Source organism: Vigna radiata, chromosome 9 (genome assembly GCF_000741045.1).
Source record: "Vigna radiata var. radiata cultivar VC1973A chromosome 9, Vradiata_ver6, whole genome shotgun sequence".
NCBI classification, from domain to species: Eukaryota; Viridiplantae; Streptophyta; class Magnoliopsida; order Fabales; family Fabaceae; genus Vigna; species Vigna radiata.
The window spans coordinates 3756484-3765999 of record NC_028359.1 but is presented as its reverse complement, the minus strand read 5'-3'; the positions used below and the strand labels follow the sequence as shown (position 1 = coordinate 3765999).

Here is a 9516-nt window from a genome sequence, read left to right as displayed (position 1 = left end):
AATAATTACAGTAATAATGTTACATTATTATAGAATAATTACAATAATAACTCTCTTGTATATATCTCTTATAATTTATTCAAAATAAACAAGACAGTTTTTCCCTATTTTCTTTCTTTACATGGTATCGGGAGCAGGAAGGATCCTCTGCTCATTTTTTTTTATCCTTATTGTCATGGCTAATTATGGAAATGAATCAAATTCCAATAGTTCTTATTATCTCCATCATTCTAACCATCCTGGAATGGTTCTTGTTTCCAAATCTCTAAATGGAGACAACTATTCGACTTGGCGTAGAGCCATGGTCATCTCTTTGAATGCAAAATCCAAATTGGGTTTTGTTGATGGAACTATCACCGCACCTTCTGTTGAGGCCAAACCAGAAGAATATACAACATGGAAAAAATGCAATGACATGGTGTTATCTTGGATCTTTAATTCTTTGACACCTGATATTGTAGATAGTGTTATTTTCTATGAAACTGGTCATGAAGTTTGGAGAGATCTTCAAAACCGTTTCTCTCAAAGCCACGCACCACGAATTTTTCAGATCGAGAGAGACATTGCTTGCTTGGCTCAAGATCAAATGACAGTTGCAGCCTATTACACGAAGCTAAAAAAATTATGGGATGAGTTAGGCTCCTATAGTAATGCAACCTNCACTTGTGGAGCTGACAGNAAAAGGCNCAAATTGATGCAATTTCTCATGGGGTTGAATGACTCNNATAGTGNTATTCGTGGCCAACTCCTTTTAATGAATCCATTGCCTGATGTTACACAAGCTTATTCTTCCATCATTCAAGAAGAAAAACAACGACATTTGAGCACCACACGTGACACAATAGAAGCTTCAGCCATGGCTATTCAAAAAAATGAACCAGTAGCCCTTGCTGGTCAACGTAAACAAGGCTCTTCTTCTCGTCTTAATTCATCTAATCGAAAGCCGCTGCATTGTTCTCACTGTGATAAAGATTATCATACAAAAGACACATGTTGGAAGTTACATGGTTATCCTCCTGAACATCCAAAACATGGAGCAACCAAGAATGCTTACTCTAAGCACAATGGGAGTAGTCAGTCTTTAGCTAATATTGTTAAAACAACTCCAATGATGCAACAAATGCAGTCTGCAATGCATGGATTAACTGACTTGCAACTCCAACAAATGTTGTCTATTTTACAGGGTAATGAATCATCTCAATCAACTAATCCTAAGGCCAACAACGCCAATTTTTCTTCAGGTTTGTCACCACCCAAACTTATAATTGATAGTGAGGCTACCAATCACATTATTTCTAAACCAACCTTGCTTGTTAATAGTAAAGAAAACACTTCTTTACCACCAATTGTTATGCCAAACGGTGACCAGGCTCCAATTATCTCTACTGGCACTCTACCTTTGAGCCCAATTGTTTATTTAAAAAATGTGCTTGGGGTGCCATCTTGCAGAGTAGATTTGATGTTGGTAAGTCGAGTCACACGAGATTTAAACTGTTCAGTAACTTTTTTTCCTTCTTGGTGTATTTTGCAGGATTTGATGACGAGGATGACAATTGGTTTGGGTAAACAACAAGGTGGACTCTATTACTTGGTTGCAATGACGTCAAACAAGTCACAAACTCCCATTCAATCCATAGCAGCCCATGCCACCAAGTCATCTCCTCCTTCAAACACTTCTACTACCTTATGGCATCGAAGACTAGGACATCTATCTCCATCTAGATTAGACTTCATGGCTAAAACTTTGTTAAATCTCTCTTTCGAGTTAAATAAAACTTGTGATGTTTGTACTCTTGCAAAACAGACACGACTTCCTTTTCCAACTAGTTCTATTTCTTCAATTAAACCTTTTCAATTACTTCATTGTGATATTTGGGGACCATATAAAATTCCTTCTCTTTCTGGTGCTAGGTATTTTTTTACTATTGTGGATGATTTTTCTCGCTTTACTTGGGTTTTTTTCATGCACCATAAAAGTGAAACCCAACATCTTCTTACAATTTTTTTTTCTTTTGTCAAAACTCAATTTAATACCAATATAGCCAATATTCGGGTTGACAATGGAAAGGAATTTTTTTCTCTACGAGATTTTTTTACACAACAAGGTACCGGTTACCAACATTCTTGCACTTACACACCACAACAAAACGGGGTTGTTGAGCGCAAACATAGACATATCCTTGAGTCAGCACAAGCTCTTCGTTTTCAAGCTCATCTCCCTTTACAGTTTTGGGCATAATGTGTTTCCACTACTATCCATATAATTAATCGGTTGCCCACACCTCTTCTTTCACACAAGACACCATTTGAGCGCCTATATAGTAAAATTCCTTCTTATTCACACATTAGAGTTTTTGGATGTCTTGCTTATGCTACTAATGTTCATGTTTCTCATAAGTTTGCTCCTCGTGCCCAAAGATGTGTTTTTCTTGGTTACCCTCTTGGCCAAAAAGCTTACAAGTTATATGATCTTGAAACTCACCAAGTCTTCACTAGTCGTGATGTTGTCTTCCATGAGGATATTTTTCTGTATGAATCCATTGACACTCCTCCAGCCACCCTAGACCCTGTCATACCTAATGTTATCCTAGATAATCCTCCACATACTCAACCAGCACCTACAGAAAACAAAATTGTGCCTCCCATTAATTCCCCACCTATGGTTCCCTTACGTCGTTCTCAACGATCTCATGGTCCTCCTACAACTTTGCGAGATTGTATTTGCAATCAGTTAGCGTCTCCCGACCCATTTTCATCCCATCATCTTTTCCGAATAAAGGTACACGATATCCTCTCTGTAATTTTATCTCTTATGACCGTTACACACCTCAACATCGTTCTTTTCTTGCCGTTATTACTAATTATATTGAACCTACATGTTATGATCAAGTTGTTTCTCACACTCATTGGCAAAAGGCAATGAAATCTGAGTTGGCTGCTTTAGAGGCCAATAATACTTGGTCTATCACCACTCTTCCTCCTGGAAAGCAGGCTATTGGTTGTCGTTGAGTGTACAAAATCAAGCGCAAATCTGATGGTTCTCTTGAACGGTATAAGGCGCGTCTAGTTGCAAAGGGATATACCCAACTAGAAGGTATCGATTATCATGACACTTTTTCGCCTACTGCTAAAATGGTTACTGCATGCTGTTTATTAGCTTTGGCTGCTGCTCAACATTGGTCTCTTCATCAGCTTGATGTCCATAATGCTTTTCTTCATGGTGATCTTTCTGAAGAAATCTATATGTCCCTTCCTCCTGGTTTTCAGCGACAGGGGGAGAATCTTGTGTGTCGCCTCAACAAGTCCTTATATGGATTAAAACAAGCATCTNNTCAATGGTTTGCCAAATTCTCTACAGCNATTCAAAGTGTTGGCTTTATTCAATCAAAAGCAGATTACTCATTGTTTACATGTACAAAAGGCAAGTCTTTTACAGCTTTGTTGATCTATGTTGATGATATTCTCATAACTGGTAATGACCCAATTGCAATATCCAATCTTAAACAATTTTTACACAATCATTTTCGGATAAAAGATTTGGGTGATCTTAAATTTTTTCTGGGTATTGAGGTTTCTCGTTCTAATAAAGGTATTTTCATATCACAAAGGAAATACGCTTTGGAAATTATTAAAGATGGTGGGTATCTTGGAGCTAAGCCTGTGGATTTTCCCATGGAACAAAATATAAAGCTTTCTGATGAAGGGGAATTATTAAAGGACCCGTCAATATATAGGTGATTTGTTGGTCGCTTAATTTATTTGACAATTACCTGTCCAGATATCACCTATGCGGTACACATACTGAGTAGATTCATGCACGCTCCACGCAAGCCTCATATGAAAGCCGCAATGCGTGTGCTACGATATTTAAAAAATAACCCAGGTCAAGGTCTGTTTTTCTCTTCACAAAATGATTTATCTTTGCGTGCTTTCTGTGATTCAGATTGGGGAGGTTACCCAGTTTCCCGAAAATCAACTACAGGTTATTGTGTTTTTTTGGGATCTTCCCTTATCTCTTGGCGAACAAAGAGGCAGAAGACGATTTCTCTATCCTCAGCAGAAGCTGAATATAGAGCATTGGCTGGCACTTGTTGTGAGTTGACTTGGTTACGATCATTGTTAAAAGATTTACGGATATTGCATCCTAAACCGGCATTGTTATATTGTGACAATAAAACAGCCTTACACATTGCAGCTAACCCGATTTTTCATGAAAGAACTAAACATATAGAGATGGATTGCCACTTCATTCGTGATAAGATTTAAGATGGCTCAGTCGCAACTAAATATGTACCTTCAGCTGAACAACTTGTCGATGTGTTCACCAAACCACTGGGAAAAGAAATGTTCTCTATCATGAAGCGCAAGTTGGATATTGCATCCTAAACCGGCATTGTTATATTGTGACAATAAAACAGCCTTACACATTGCAGCTAACCCGATTTTTCATGAAAGAACTAGACATATAGAGATGGATTGCCACTTCATTCGTGATAAGATTCAAGATGGCTCAGTCGCAACTAAATATGTACCTTCAATTGAACAACTTGTCGATGTGTTCACCAAACCACTGGGAAAAGAAATGTTCTCTATCATGAAGCGCAAGTTGGGAGTTCTTGATATTCACTCTCCAACTTGAGGGGGAGTGTTAGAAAATAAATCATATCCTGATATTATTGAGAGAATATATTGTTATTATTATAGCTGAATTATAGTAATAATGTTACATTATAGAATAATTACAGTAATAATGTTACATTATTATAGAATAATTACAGNAATAATTACAGTAATAATGTTACATTATTATAGAATAATTACAGCAATAACTCTCTTGTATATATCTCTCATAATTTATTCAAAATAAACAAGACAGTTTTTCCTATTTTCTTTCTTTACAGAGACTTTCAAAAGTAAGAAAAAAAAATCAACGATTTTGAAAATCATTCAATTTTTAATCAATTTTTGAAAGCCGACAAACTGTTAACAGATCTCGAAAGTCGATTATGGAATCAATAACTTTCAAAAACAGTTAAATTTTTAAGATTTAATTGTTCAGATAATCTTTATTTTCACGATAGTGTGTCTACTTGGTCCACACTCTTAAAAAGTATCAACTTCATTCATAATTAAGTTAATGTGTAACGTGTAACCCATAAGAATTTTATAATGTGAATATTCGAGATTAAGGTTTAGAAAAAAATTATCAAGTTTGGGGGTAGTTATGGGCCTCCTCCACCACCACATCGAGGTCGGAGCAGAACGAGAGTCTCTGGTGATCCCCAACAATGCCTGCACCTCTGACATGGAGTTCCCCTATCTACAACACGTAATATTTAAATTTAGTAGTTACACCTTTCACATATCAGCTAATATATCTAACAAACAAATCAAGCCATTGATTCTCATACTTTTATAAACACAGAACAAACGAGTTTATAATCATCCTCCTTGTAATATTTCTTCATTCTTTTGCTTTTATAATGAAGCAACTTGAACCAAAATCCACTTTTTTAGGTACTCCTATGACCACCATGATCGACACCACCTTCACAATCTCTTCTTTGAACAATATCCAATGAGCTACACTTATCCTTTGAACTGGATTGAGATGTTACGTAGGTGGACCTTCATGATGCTATTTTTGCTACCGTAGAACACCACAGAGGATTGTGCCACCAAGATTAATATTGTGATGATGAAGAAGAGGATGATACACCTTTTGTAATATCGCGATGTTCGTTTCCTTCCCCCTAATTTTTTCGAGCGAAGAAGGGAAAACCTAACCCCAATTTTGCTTCTTTTCTTCTCTGTTTGAAATCTCGAATTGAGCTTCTATTCTTTTATGTTCAAAATCTTGAATTGAGCTTTTCTTCTTCTCTATCCAAAATCTAAATCCTTGAACTCTTCTTCTCTGCTCGAAATCCCTAATTTCCACATCACCAAGTTGTTATTAGGTTACATGTCACCAAACAAATGCCACGACACCAAAAAACTCCCAGCATAGCATGACTAAAATTCAACGTTAGCTATTTAAATGCCGTGAACAAAAATGGACATGATTGATGCACGTTAAACCAAATGTGGACGAAGTTGACACTTTTTAAAAAACGGAGACCAAGTAGACACACTACCTTGAAATTGGGGACTACTCGAGCAATTAAACCAATTCTTATTGGCTTTTAAAATTCGGCGAACTCTTAACCGAATTTTGAAAACTGGTTAAGGTTTTAACGAATTTCTAAAGTTGTTACTTCCTTAACCAGTTTTCGAAATTTGATTAAGAGTTCACCAACATTCGAAAACTGGTTAAGGATTTATTTATTTTTATTTTAATTTAGTTTTTTTTATTTGGTATTTGATTTTAATATATGAGAATTTTATTATTATTATTATTTAGCGAGGTAGGTATGGAGTAACCAACATGCTTATCATGTAGGTGATTAATATTTTAAGGTGTAATATTTCAAGATGAACAATTATCCATTTGAGTTGATGGATTCACAAATAAATTATCTACACATCAATTTTACTGATAGAGACATTATTTTGATAAATGTCATTGGCATTCCCTTAGTCTTATCGGATGCTATGCCGATTCCATATTATGAAAAATGTGAAAGTCAAATGCAAAATGTTACTGGATTCTATTGAGGCATAATATGTGTTGATGGAAGCATGGGAAAACGTGATGGACTATGAGGAGGAGTCCATGTTTAGTACTTATGTTGATCGCCTTTGGTGTAAGATCGGGAAAATATGGGTATTAGAAATAAGTCAGATACTTTGGTGTTTTTGTTTGGTAATTAATGTTCTTGTGTATACATATTTATTAAGACATAATTATTATGTTATTTTCTTTGATTATATTTATATTTCTAGCTAGGGGTAAAATGGTCTTTTACATTTTATTAATTAGGTACAAAAATTAAAATAGGGGAGTGTAGAAAGAAAAGGCATGTAAATTAAATAATATGAAAATTTAATAAAAATATATTATATAAATCTTTTAGAAAATTTAGTTGTTATTCTAAAATAGTAGTTGAAAGAAAATAGGGGAATAGTCTTGAGATTAAAAGAGACAGTATTATTAGAAAATGATATTATTATATATGGTTAGATATTCTAAAAGATTTTCTTGAATATTGTTATATAGTTAGTTAAAAGATATATTGAGATATTATTATATATAATTAGATATTATGGCTAGATAATAATAATAATATATATTATTGATAGACTTATAATAATTAATTAGAATAAAAATATTAAAATAGAATATATTATCTAAGGATTTATCAGAATTAATTAAGTTAAAGATAAATTTATTTTATCTTATTTATATCTTTTATTTTAGTTGGTTGTTATTACTCTTTATGGGCTTTTATTATAAATAGAGTATCCTAGGTATATTTTATACATAACTGTAACTATATTAGACGCCTCCTATAGAAACTCCGACCATTAGGAAAATAAGACAAAAACTCTTTGAAAGTGAGAGGAAATGAGGGAGAGTGAACGGGATAGTGCAACTATAGTGGAGAAGATATTATGGTATAGAGAAAGCCTTAGGATTGACCAAGGTATGGGGAAACTTACCTTTGTATGTTTGTTTGTGGTATGCTATGTATTCTTGATTACCTTAATTAGTAATTCTTATTTGATGCATGTATGCATGATTATGGATTATGATTATATGTTGTTATTGTTGGGTATGTGTTTATGTATGCATGAGATAGGGTTTATATAATACTTGTGTTGGGTATTCCCTATGAATGTATGTATGGTTTGTTGGATTATCCCAATAGAGAGTTTGATGCTAAGGAGAAACAAAGTTATGATGCTTAGGGGTTTCTCATGTAAGTATATGTTGTAAGAATGTTGTGATAATCATATAAAGTATATTTGGGTTTGTTGGGGGTATAACATGTATAATTAATGAGTGGGTTTGAATGATTTAAGTGTTGTGATGTATGTGTTTGAAAAGAGAGTGTTGTTCTCTTTGAAAAATAGTTGTAGAAAAGATAATGATGTTCAAGTGCTAAATCTTCTTTGGTGAGGGGGACAAATGTTCTGCCTTGTGTAATAGAAGAACGGGTCTGAAGCCAGAAGAAGGGTATCTCGAGTGTATTTATATGGAGAAACTACAGATTGGGCTAATGGAGCGGTTACAATCGATGAGGTAGGTGATCAAGACTGTAACCGAATCGAATTTAATATGCAATTAAGTGTAATATAGACTAGGAAATGACTCATAGGTTGTCTCTCAAGGACTAAATATTGGTTCAATCATTAGATTAAACATGTGGTGGGGGGTGGTTTATGAACAAACTTGTGAATGTAAATGAACTAACTAAAGCACGAAATTAAACATATATTTCAAAACGGTTGATCATTAATTCAAATGCATTGTTCCAATCACAGATTAACATTAGTTACACACTACTCTAACCCTTAATCCAACAAAAGCTAACCAACTAAGCGAAGATTAACCATGTTTTCAAAATTGTGTACTAAGCGAACACAACATATCTATTCCATCTAATTTATCCCATACAGATTCATCCATTAAACAGAGATTCAATCACCAATTGGGCAACTAAGCGTACCCATTTGCAAGAACACAATCAGATTCAATAAAATGCCAAGCCAGAGCAACAAAACACACTTTCAACTTAGAAATCTCAAGGAAACGATGCAATTTTGCTAATGACCAACCAAGCACATTTAAACAGCAAACCGAATTGAATTCACGAAACCCAGTAACAACAGAACAATAAAACGCAATTTTTGGAATGAAAATGCAAATGGAAAACATAAATGGGCAGCAATGAAAGAGGGAAAAATGAAAGTGCAAAGATGAAAACGAGAATGAAGGAAGAACACGAAACGGAAATGAAATTGCAATTAAAATGAAACTAATTCAGTACATGAAGAGTAAAAGGAAACAAAACCTAGAACCCCCAAGGGAGGGGGGGGGGGTGAAAAACGCACCAAAGCTCTAAAACCTAGAGAGAAAATGTAAATAAGGGGAGAGGGTTGTTTCAAATCTGATTTGGGGTTTTAAAACTCCCAAATTACAATTCTGCTCTTGTAATGGGCTTCTATAAAATATGCCCCCAATTGGGTCCAAAGCTAAACTAAAAACGAAATGAAAAAGAAATGTTGATGTGGAAAACAATAAATGATGTGGCAACTCTCTTTACGTCCCAATAATAATTCCAAAACTGTCATGTAAATAATAATTGGAATAATTAAGCCCAAATAATTCAAATTAATTAAAGAATTATTAGTCAAATTAAGCCCAAATAGTGAAAATGAGTCAATAACTGAGAATTAAACACAATTCATTAATACAATTCGGTGTAAAAAACTAAGTGAATAATATAAAATAGTGATTCATCAGTAGGGTACAAGAGTGTGACTAAGTCTTGACATCATGGAGTTCATGGTTTGGTGATGCTCATGGTGTTATTCATGATTAGGATAATCATGATGGTGGTGTATCTATGATGA

General features: G+C 34.5%; 1 pseudogene; it reads left to right on the top strand.

Annotated features, from left to right (window-relative positions):
• The first annotated feature begins 175 nt into the window (after window positions 1-175).
• LOC106773118 lies at window positions 176-4386 on the top strand (annotated as a pseudogene).
• The last annotated feature ends 5130 nt before the right edge of the window (window positions 4387-9516 follow it).